This window comes from Rousettus aegyptiacus, unplaced genomic scaffold (genome assembly GCF_014176215.1).
Source record: "Rousettus aegyptiacus isolate mRouAeg1 unplaced genomic scaffold, mRouAeg1.p scaffold_m13_p_2, whole genome shotgun sequence".
NCBI classification, from domain to species: domain Eukaryota; kingdom Metazoa; phylum Chordata; class Mammalia; order Chiroptera; family Pteropodidae; genus Rousettus; species Rousettus aegyptiacus.
In genome coordinates this window covers 67,308,352-67,320,099 of record NW_023416295.1, presented here as the reverse complement: position 1 = coordinate 67,320,099, position 11,748 = coordinate 67,308,352, and the positions used below count along the sequence as shown (strand labels likewise).

The 11,748-nt window shown below is 32.5% G+C and overlaps 1 pseudogene; it reads left to right on the top strand.

The window, feature by feature from the left end:
- Positions 1 to 516: 516 nt before the first annotated feature.
- Positions 517 to 3,189, top strand: LOC107512937 (annotated as a pseudogene).
- Positions 3,190 to 11,748: the final 8,559 nt, after the last annotated feature.

The window sequence follows — 11,748 nt, the reverse complement described above, 5'->3', positions numbered from 1 at the left end:
CCTAAACCAGCATGGATTAGAACTATCTTTAGGAGATTACCTTTAGAGTATTATTGGTGTTTACCTGGCAGAGAACAGATAAAGCTACTGCTACTATTAATCTAATTTTCCTGAAGCCATTATTATAAACATCTCTTTTTAACGACAAAAACTATGTAAGGACTTGAGCTCTTTCTGTTTAAAATATTCACTACAGAGTTGAAACATTAAACTAAGTCTGTTAGATGTGGATTTTTTTTTTTTTAACAGAATAAACTTAAGGAGGAAAATGTTTCCCAAAGAAAAATCTATCTCATGAGAGTATAATTCACTTGGCCCAGGGAGACTATAAATCTAGCACCACTAGCCCATATTTCTGGATTATTTTCTCTTCATGAAGTAATCAAGGTATTATCTACTCTCCTTTCTTGATTGTTGTTTTTCTCCATTGATCTTCTTTTACAACTGGTGAATTTTATGTCATGTTTTCTATAATATCCACCCATCTCTTGAGTAAGAAATATGGTTTATGGAAACATGAATAAAACTTGGGCTCAACAACAATGGATTGGCACCAAACAGAAACATGCTTTGCACACATTCTATCTTTATGTAGAACCATCTGGAACAAAATGGATCATGGATGATGCTGACTGTGCAACTCTGTGGTTGACTAACCTGCACAAATACACATGTCTGATAAGTGTCAGGGCAAATATTTACACCTATTTCCAAAGGCACCAGCTCTTTCCATTGTGCCATATTGTCTTTCTTCAGGCTCTGTGGGTAACAAGCTTCTGTGACTTGAAAGCCTTACTAATAAATGGCCCAGATGATTTTTTTTGAGGATTTTTGTTTAGCTTGTATTGGAGGCAAAGTTTATAGAACTGGGAATTGAAAATAAAAATGACTGCCCTTTTCCCTCATGACTCTAAAACAAAATTAAAACTGGAATCATTTTTGAATTTAGATTTTCAAGACAGAAGCAAATACCATATAAAGGAGTTGATAGCAAGGATTATTTTGAAGTATTTTTTCCACGGTATCAAAGACTCTATTTAGATTGCACGTAATTGCTTAAAGTTGAAATTTAGTAGAATCTTCTGAATCATAAGATAAATATCAACTTTTATTTTTTACAGTTTTAACATTAAAAGTATTTTAGTATTAAATTTAAATCTTTAAAAAACAGTTATTTATTCAACAAATATGTGTGAAGGAATAATATACATATAACAATGAATGTATAAAGGGGTAGTATACACACAATGATGATAGATGTCCTCTCCTCAATTCGCTTGTAATAAAGTCCCTATGTAATATTTCTTAGTTAACTAGAATACTAATTATGCAGTTCTGTTCCTAAAACCTTCTGGTTACATGGTAGTATAGAGCATTAAATATAACACAGGTGGAAGAAAAAAAGGCTCACATTCAAGTATATTAAATAATAGGTAAAAATATCAATCTCATGATGATTTCATATATTAGTTTCTTTTTTTGTGTGTATACTTAAAAAAGTAAAATGCAAAGTCGGTGTTATAACAACTTTGTCAATTAACTAATTTTACAATCTGTAATTTCATCACAAATTTTCCAAGTACTATAAACACTAGTTATTTTTGATGCCCTTTCTAAGTTTTCTGCAAACTCCCATGAGAAATAAATAGCAGTGTATTCAACTCCATTATTCATTGGTAATCCTGTTCCTTATAAATAGAAAGAAAAGGAATCCTAGCAAAGCTCATTTATTTTATGTAACATGTACATGATAAAGTACATATCGAAATTTACATTAAACTAGAAACTCACATTGAATGTTTGCTTGCAGTGCTGACAGTATGCTCACAACTCTTGGTTCCAAAAAACATTGTGAAGAATCTTACTGATCTGAATTGTAGGAAATGCATTAGCATTACATAAAGGTGGTGAAAACTCTGTTTCTAATTTGTAACCTCTCCCTTTTTTATTTCTTTTACCATTTCCTTTTCTTAAATTGGATTTTATCATTTGGATAGGTATAGCCTTATGGGGAAATGTGAAAGTGATTGGATAGAAGAACATAAAACAAAGTGAATGGATCTGAAAGTCAATACTTAACTAAATAAAATGTGCTTAACTTGCATTTTTACTAAGAAAAAAGAATAAAACTAAGTGGAAACCATTTTATTAATAGCATACTATTTAAAAGCCTAAATATTAAAAATTGATAAAAGAGAAAAGATTGTCAAAAATTGTACTGCACTATCTTGTCTTACGAGATGGTGATAAGAAATAGCTGAAAAACCAGACAGCAAGGAGGTAAAACCTCAAGCAAAGAAAGGCTGATGCCAGTGGCAAGGTTCAGAATAACTTTAGGGCTCAAAAGCCCAGGAAAGGAAAGCCTACTACATTTGAAATCCTATTAGAGGAATTGGCAAGTATTCCAGATTCATGGAAAGTCATGTGCAAGAGGAAGGATTCAGCAGTTAAGACCAGGATTGTAAAGGAAAAGGAGATGGTTTTGCTACTGTCACAAGCCAGTTACTGGTGACAAGAGCAGTGGTACCCAAGTGTTTAAATTTGTCAATATGCCTAGTTATTACCCTACTAAAGATGTATCTCAAAAGTCATTGAGCCACTGCAAAAAACCCTTTTGTCAGTATGTGAGAAAACAGAGTGTTACTTCCAGGACCATTCTGTTCATCCCCACTGGTCACTATAGAGGTGAATGTGATTTTCTTGAAGCAGCTGAAGAAGATGTTACTTGTGATTGGACCTCTGGTCTTCAATTTAGTTTCTCTTGGTTGGACACAAAATAAATTTGTCGTTGCCACCTCCAACAAAATTGATGTGAAAATCCCCAAACATCTCATTCATGCCTACTTCAAGAAGAAGCTGCAAAAACCCAGCCACCAAGAAGATAAAACCTTTGACACAGAGAAAGTGAAATACCAGGTTACACAGCAGTACAAGATCTATCAGAAAGAGCTGACCTCTCAACTTACACCAAAAATTAAAGCTGGTCCTTATCTCTATGGCTGTGTTTTGTGTTCTCTCTCACAAATGGAGATCATCTCCCAAACTGGTGCTCTTATTTTCTAACAAAGTACTCTGAAATGACTAAAACTTTAAAAATATTGTATTGCCTTAAAGGCCATTCATACCAGCATATGTTTTCAATTTAATTCTTTTATCTCGAGATTTTGGTACAGGGAGCAAGTTTACATTTGTCCTAAATAAAATTTTCACAATAGCCGAGTTTAAAAAATATTTCTTATAAAGTTAAATAACATTTTTTTTTTGGTCATTGACAAGTTTGATTCCATATGCAAATTTTAACAGGTAATGAAGGATTGTTTCTTGTAAAGTAACTATTCAATACAAATTACATATTATTTTCCCCAGAGATAAAAGTGATTTTTTAAAAAATACAGTACTACCTAAAGTCATGATAGTATTGACATATGGAGTTTTCAACAAACCTGAATTTTATCTTTTACTTATCATATACAAGATGTAATAGTTAAGAATTTTAAAAGATATTAATTCCATTTATAAAAATAAGAATTTATGCTAATAGACAACTGTTTATATTCCATATATAAGGAGATTTATATTATTTTATTTAATAAATAGTAACAATTATTAAATTTTTCTTGGTTTGGAAAAAATTTTGATTTTACAGAACATAATATAATGCTTGAAAATAAGAGTAATGCCTGATTAATGGAGGATTCAGAGGGAGACTGCCTGATATTTAGGAGATTATTGAAACTACCTAGAAAAATAATAATTAGTGTTTCAGTTAAAAAAATTAACAACCCTGTATAAAACTTACAGGAAAATTGACAACCAACTATCCTACCAATGGAGAAGTGATTCGTTTCTCAAAGACATTCAGTGAGATATTTTGAAGCACTTAGGATTCATCAAAGTGTAGCATTTGTAATATGGGAAAATAGCCTTCAATAATAATCCTTCCCTTTAAAATGGTGGCAATTGCCAAGGGCTTAATATAATTTGGCAAAAAGTGCCTTGTGTACTTCAATCAAGAGCTGATTTAATCTTATTACAAAAACTATAATGGTTTTATTGAGCTCCTATCTAGTCTGTATTGGTCTAGTCATGTTGATGGGAAATTACTTCCCCTTTTTGTTCTTTTAACTTAAGATGTTTTGGAAAAGGAAATTAAAGTTATCAAGATAATGTTAGAGTTGATTCCAACAACAAGGAAACTTTGAAGTTAAAATAGATTAGTTGGAGAATTTCAATGAGGCCTCCATAGAGTGCTTAGATGTTTTATGCCAGTTATAATGGGGGCAACCTTTTCCCAAAGATAGGAAAATAGTATTTGTTTCATATTATCTTTGACATCACCAGCAAGCTCTCCTTCTGTACACAATAGTGTAATTCATATAGTCCACTCTTTTGCACAGGGTGGTCATACATACTTATTTGAGAGGTTGACAAGCTAAAAATCAGTAACTTTGCTAAAATGAAAAGATGCATTAGTTAAAAGTTATGTATGATGTATACATAGTTGAAAACTTTTGGAGATGCAGTGAAAAGTAAACTGTAGAAGTGGAATGTCAAGGGAGGGTGAGATTTGATATTTCCCTAAGAGGTTATTTCTTTGTTATCCCTTTGTGCAATAAGAGGGACTTCAAGACTTACCAATTAATAGAAAAGATCCTGGTGAGTTTAGATGCCTTTGCACACAATTTTTCAGTCCCTAAGTTTCACTCACTAAGCTTCCAACTTCAGTCACAAAACTGGCCAGAAATAGAAATTAGCCAAGTGAACATGAGCAGAAGAACATATAAACAAAAAGGAATACATACATATATGAAGATCTAGCAGCATAAAAGAATGGTGGATTAGAGAAAATAAAAAATTATGATGGCTGGACTATAAATGGAATTGTACCTGTCTGAAATTTTTCTTCTTGCCTAGGACTTTCCATGATTATCTGCCCTTCCTTATTACCCATCATATTCACTCCACTGTTACATGGTGTCTGATCTTTTGAAGATATTCAGTAGAGGAACAGGAGTCAAAAGCAGAGGGTGGTAGGGGTATAAGATGTTCAGATCAGGATTAGAGAATGTTGTGGAATAGATTAGGCATGCTGTAGAATACATTGTATGGAAGATTTAGCTATAGACATGAAGGATAGAGTGGAGAATGATGAAGGTTGAAGAGAACCTACCATTAGTGAAGTCAAGCCCTGTCCAGCTGAAGCAATTAGAGAAGTGAATAGACAAAAAAACCTGTTGCCCATCATATCTTCATTTGGAATAGAATGTTCACATTTGAGTTTAAGATTTGTTTCTAAATTTATTCTTGACGTGTCATGCAAAAAAAAAAAAAGAATGTCATTAAGATATTGGGCTCAATCACATAACATTGGAAATTTTTGATTGTGATGTTTAGATTAATATTTGTGTTATATACACTATGGGTGAAAACGATTTGACTCTTTTCACTAGTCTTCCTCGTTCAGAATCAGACACAAGTAAGTGAACACTGTCACTCTGTACTTATGCACTAAAGTTCTCCAAATCACTAGAGAAGTAGGTGTGGGAGGCGAATGTGAAACTACTGTTTTAAGTCCTCTCCAGGGTTACACAGAGTGGAACAGGATGCTTTCTGGAGAAGATGGGAGCTGCAGAGCAATGGTGTGATTGCAATTGTTAATATGAACAAAAAGAGTTGGTGCACACTAGAAGAGGGCTAAACTTGAAGGGATAGCAAGGAGAGGTTTTGGGCAGCCTCTAAAATGTCCTCACTGATCCGTGCCTCCTGCTCAGCATGCCCTTTTGTAATAAACCCCCTTTTAGTGTGGGTATATCTAGTGACTCACTTCTAACGCAAAAAGTGCAAAAATTTTAGGATGTTTCTTGTAAGACTAAACATGCAACTAGCCAGCAATTGTACTGATGGATATTTATTTCAAAGATGTAAGAATTTATGACCTGACTAAAACCTGTTCACAAATGTTTATAGCAGCTCTATTCATAATAGTAAAAAAGTGGTATCGGCCCAGATGTTCTTCAACAAGTGGATGATTAGACAGTGTCACATACCTACCATGGAACACAAGTCAGCAATAAAGTGGAACAAAACATTGATACATACAACTTGGATGAAATTTCAGAGAACGCCGAGTAAAAATAATAATAATAATAATAATAATAATAATAATAATAATAATCCCAAAAGGATACGTACTGTATAGTTTCATTTATATACTATTTTCAAAATAACAAAATTATAGAAATGGAGAACATGTTAGTAGGTGTCAGGGGTCAGAGGCAGAGCAGGAGGGAAACAAAACATTGGGTATGATTATAAAGGGACAACATGAGACATAATTGTGTTGATGAAATTTCAGTATGTTGACTGTGGTGGTAGATACACAAAATTATATTCCCTTCCCTGTTCTCTCAAATGCTTTTTCTACCTTTGAGTCCTTTCCATCAAAATCTCATTCTCTCTCTCTCCCTCTCTCTCTCTCTCTCTCTCTCTGTCTCCCCCCTCCCTTGCCAACCTCTTTCTCTTGTCTTCTTTTTCCTGGATTTACTTTGATTTTTTTTCTAATGGTAATCAATTTAGCTTCTCCAATTTTCTTTCAGTGCTCAGAACTGGGTACCACAGAGTATTGCTAGAAGGCGGAAACTGGCAAGCTGTTGTGAAGATGTAATTATTTTGGTCTCCGAGACTACCTTTTAAAGTTGTGCAGTTTTTGTGTTGCAGAAAAATCTTTAAGCAGAGGGAGAAAATGAGGGATGAAATCCAGACTACGCAATGCTCCCCCTGCCAGACCATGGGCCAGGGCAGCCCCTGACTCAAGAAAAGTAACAAATGTATTTGCTTTTAAAGGTGCCTTCCGAGAGCTGAGTTGTGCTTATAATGCAATCTCTCTGCTACCCAGAAGAGACCCTCTTTCTAAATAACACCAAGGGCATTCTAATCTCTCTGAAACTCTGCTTTGTCTCTGTCAAGTTAGGATTATTATTTATAATATCCATAAAATATACACTAACACAGAAAACCTTCAAACAAATGGGAAGAGTTTGGGAATTAAGGTGTATAATTTTTAGTAATAGGAAGTGCAAAAGGACATTTGTACTCTGCTTAGGTAAAAAATAACCATCAAAATTTTTTTTAGTTGGCAAGTTTCCTTCATTTGTAATATCCTTGTATTCATCATCTACGATTTTTGTAGCCTATTGAATGGCGGCCAACATGATTGGGCTTCAATGAAAACATTAAATTAAGCCTTAATGAAAGATATTTTTAAAGCTAATTTGGCACCTCAGTTTTATCAAAGCCGTATGAGTTTAGAGTTCTCAGCTGAATAATGCACCCTCACTATTTCTCAGTTGAACAAAATTCAAATGCAAGTGACAAAAACACAGTCTAAGCATATATGTGGAATGTCATCATTGAAAAGTGTTAAAGAATTTGGATAAAAGCTGTCTGTGAATTATCCAGAAACTGAACATCTCTCATTCACTCATTTATTCATTCATTTATTCATTCACCACATGGTCTCTATCTTAGGATATCTGGTGTTTTGAGGTTCTTGAGTCGGCGTACTTTATGGAGGAATCTAGTGTTTTCTGCACTGGGCCTGCAGGGCAGATAGCAGCCATTCTCTAGGAAGCAGGGTCTTATTTTTACAAAAGGTGCATCTTATGTTGCTCCGTAACATGGTTCTTTTGTGGAGTTGAAACTTTCCCTCTGTGGCCTCACCAAAAGGCACTGTAAAGGTTTTATAGGCAATGATTTAATTTGGTATGACCATGTAATGATTAAAGTGGATTCATGTCAGCTTTCCTTGAGTTTAAAACATGGCACAGTTTTCCTTCTTCTTAATAGTCTCTGTGTAAACATTTAATTTCTTGAACTTCTAAATGCTGGGCAACTGCACTTTCATATCATCTCTGCTACGTTTTGATAAATGTGTCATAAAAATATCAGATATTTAAAAGATCATTCTAATCTCTGATGTGTATTGTTTGAAATATTTGACTTATAAAATAGACAATGAGAAGAAGTATTTTACTATATTTAAGTAGCGCTTTTTATTAAATCTAAATGTAAATAGGAAAAGGGGTAATAACTGAGAGTAAAATGTTTCTCAAACACAGGATATAATGAAGCTCTTTCAAAATATGTGGTTTTATCCTTCTAAACTAAAGAAACATAGTCTTATAAACTTCTAGCTTTTCAAAGTAAAATAATATAGTAGACAAAAAATAAATTTGTGCACATAGAGATTTCGAGATTGTCGTGGATATTTATTTGTAAATATATGCAAGGATTCTTTTTTTTTCTATATTTTCTCCTTGTTGGCCAATCACAAACTGATCACTTACAATTGTACTTGAGTGCTTAGTGACCAGAAAATTTACAAATGCTGCTGCCGCCAGAGAAACTGAAAGTGCACAAGCAGATTGAAGGAAATACTACAGGCAAAAATTAGCCATCATTAGTTACCCCTGCTAATATTGCAGAAAATTAGAATGTTTGCCTCACTGAGAATTGGAAAACATTTCTGAAATATATTTAGAACCAGTGAAAAGACTTTTATGTATACATAAATATAATCATTTTATGATATTGTGGTATTATATTTTGTAACTATATTTTAAAATTAATTTGTACTCAATAGCTCTAAAACTTTTTAAATTTCATACTTTTATTTGCATTTTATGACCATATACTTAAAATTTCATATAAAGGCACACATTTTAGGACATGAATGGTATAATTTATTACTAGTTCTAGTTCTGCTGGTTCTTGGCTGATACAATTGTCATCTTGATTCTCTATACTGTCACAAAATTTTGTCACAATAACAATCTTTCCTTTGAACGGATCCTTCCAAAGTCATCAATAAGCCTTTGCAAAATCAGTGTTTTCTTGATAGATTGACTAAACTTAGAATTACAATTTAAAGTTCAGTAGAAAAATATATTTATTGAATACATACTATGTTCAACAGCATTATTTTATTTCTAATGAAGAACTCAGGAATAAATTAGAGAAAGTATATTACTTAGTGAGAGAAGCATATATATCAATAATCAAAATACCAAGCAGAATATTTTAAATATTTTAATGGAGGTAAATACATTATAATACATTCATAAATACATAATACATTAAATACATTAAGAAAACAATTATTTTTATTGTTTAATATATTCCCTCTGTCTTTGTAAATTTTATTGTTTTGCCATATAATGAGCTACCTCTGCCTCTTACTCCAGATTTGAGAATGAGAGAGAAAGAGAAAGAGAGAGAGAGAGAGAGAGAGAGAGAGAGAGAGAGAGAGAGAGAGAAAGTGAGGGAAAGCATTGTGAGGTAAAATAAATGTCTTAAAATATATATATTTAACTAATACATACACATACATGTGTATATATATATATGCATATTTGTCATTATGTTTCCTTGTTTTTTATTTTTTGTTTTTATTCTAAAATAAACTAAGCAAATATATTTAATATGTTGTAAAAATAATGTAGATGGTAATAACAGTAGAATATAATATATTGATAAAATCAGAATAAAAATAACTCATAAAATGAGACACTTTATTGATTTACAAGGAATAGGCTTTGGGGAAGACCACAGCTGATCTCTTTTATGTATTTTTTTTTCTCTTTTCATGCCACTAATGACTATACACTTTTCTTGATATTTTCAGTTTTTATGCTTACAGATGACCTTACTGTCAATATCTCTGTCAAGTACATTTCCTCAACACCTGTTATAAAATGCTACAGGCTTCCATGCACATGTGACACCATATTGGAATGATCCAGTTCATTTGATAAAATGCAAATAGGTAGAGTACATGTTGCCTAACATATTTAAGCAACATTATATTTTGATCAAGGGAGACTTTGGGAAGATTTGGATGGCATAACATATAAAGATAATTTCAGCATGCTTATTATTGAAACCAATTGACCAAAGAGATGCTATTGAAAAATATGCCTTTCTTGGTAAAAGATAATGCTCAGACCTATGATAAGATGTGTAATTAAATCAGCATTTTCATATAACCATCACATATATATCCATAAATATAAGTGAGCAGGCATATTATTTTTAAAGCATATAGATATTTATTTCACTCTAAATATTTTCTGAAGAGATTTAGATTCATAAGTTTCCTTAAAACATAAAATGGGCAAAAAAAAAAGATATTCTGTTGGAAGTTTTAATCTTTGAAACATGTCCTGTATACAGTGAAACCATGAACCATTTTGCATCACTAGTATGGAGCCGATAAACAGTTCTATGAGCCATTATTTCTCACACTGTTAGTGTGGAACAAAGTTAGCATAATATAAATTAGAAAGAAATTTTAGATTAAATTACTGCATTCATTAAATAAAAATGTTTTATGTACCTACTACGTGCAATGTCTTCATGTTTGCCCTTGTGGATTTATAACTACGATCCAATTCCTATTTTCAAAGAAGTTTTATTACACACAAACACACACAGAAATATACACACAGACATACACACCATCCAGCAAAGATTTTTCTCTCAGATTAGGTGTAAGGTGGCAACCTGAAGGGCACAGTTATTTGAGAGGGGGAAAGTTAAAAACAAAACAACACTGCAAAAGTCTTTTTTCCTTGCATTTTTTGGACTATAATTGCATGTGTCTTTTTCTTAACAGCAAAGCGAGGCCAGAAGGTATGTATGATGCTCAGGTGTATAGGAATAGATGCAAAAGGCAGAGAGCACATCAGGTGCAGGCACTGAGGACCAGAATATGAGTTATAAGAATGTCTATTTCATTGTTAAGTAATACTTAGCTCAGTATTACTTTTAGATAGAAACAGATGCTAATGATCACCATCCTTAATAAGTACTGTATGACAAACATGCTCCACCATAAATGTTATGTTTCTTGACTGTAAAGCCATAATTCTTTTATTTCTGTATAAAACTATGATATATATATTCCATTATAGTATAGTGTTTGCTGTGTAGGTAACTACATTTATTTTATTTTATTCATCTTCCTGGAATAGCCTGACTTTTACTTTGTATTGCTAAAATGTAAGTAAGATTCCATTTTGTAATATGCTATTTTAAATTGTTTATTGAAAAAAATTTATCTGCATAGAGTTTTATAAAGATTTTCACCTATATAACTTATTGCTTAAATTGTAGGTTTCTGATGCCAAGAACTTATTATTTTTCATTTGCAAAGGTTGACCCAAGGAGATGGTTAATACATTTTTCTTATTTAATTATTTTATAATAAATATGTCTTGCCATCAGGTAATTATCATGAAAAGAAAAAAAATAGCATCTAATGGAAATATACAGCTCCACTGTAATATGACATGCTCCCTAAGCATGGTTAGTCTTAGTTCTTTATTTAGCCTTTGAGACTTAACAAAAATACAGGCATGACTATAATACACATCAAATAACAAACTGAGTAGGAAGGAACATAAATAATATTGGTTTCTTAAGCTGCTATCATTGTTTATACACAGGGCTTAGACTTGATTAGGTAGCACGGGATAATGCAAATGGCATAACAAATCTCTATTAATTGGGAAAGTTTTCTCAAAGGATGTAGATTTTAAATCCCACTTTAAAGGAGTTGAGTAAGAATGTTTAAGAGGCTCTTCCAGGTACTGTAGTTTATTTCCATAAAGAAGAAAAAATTAGGTATTTTAGGTATTTGGGAGAGTTTAGAGGGAGACTCTGGAGCCTATAAGCAAGGTGACTGTGTGT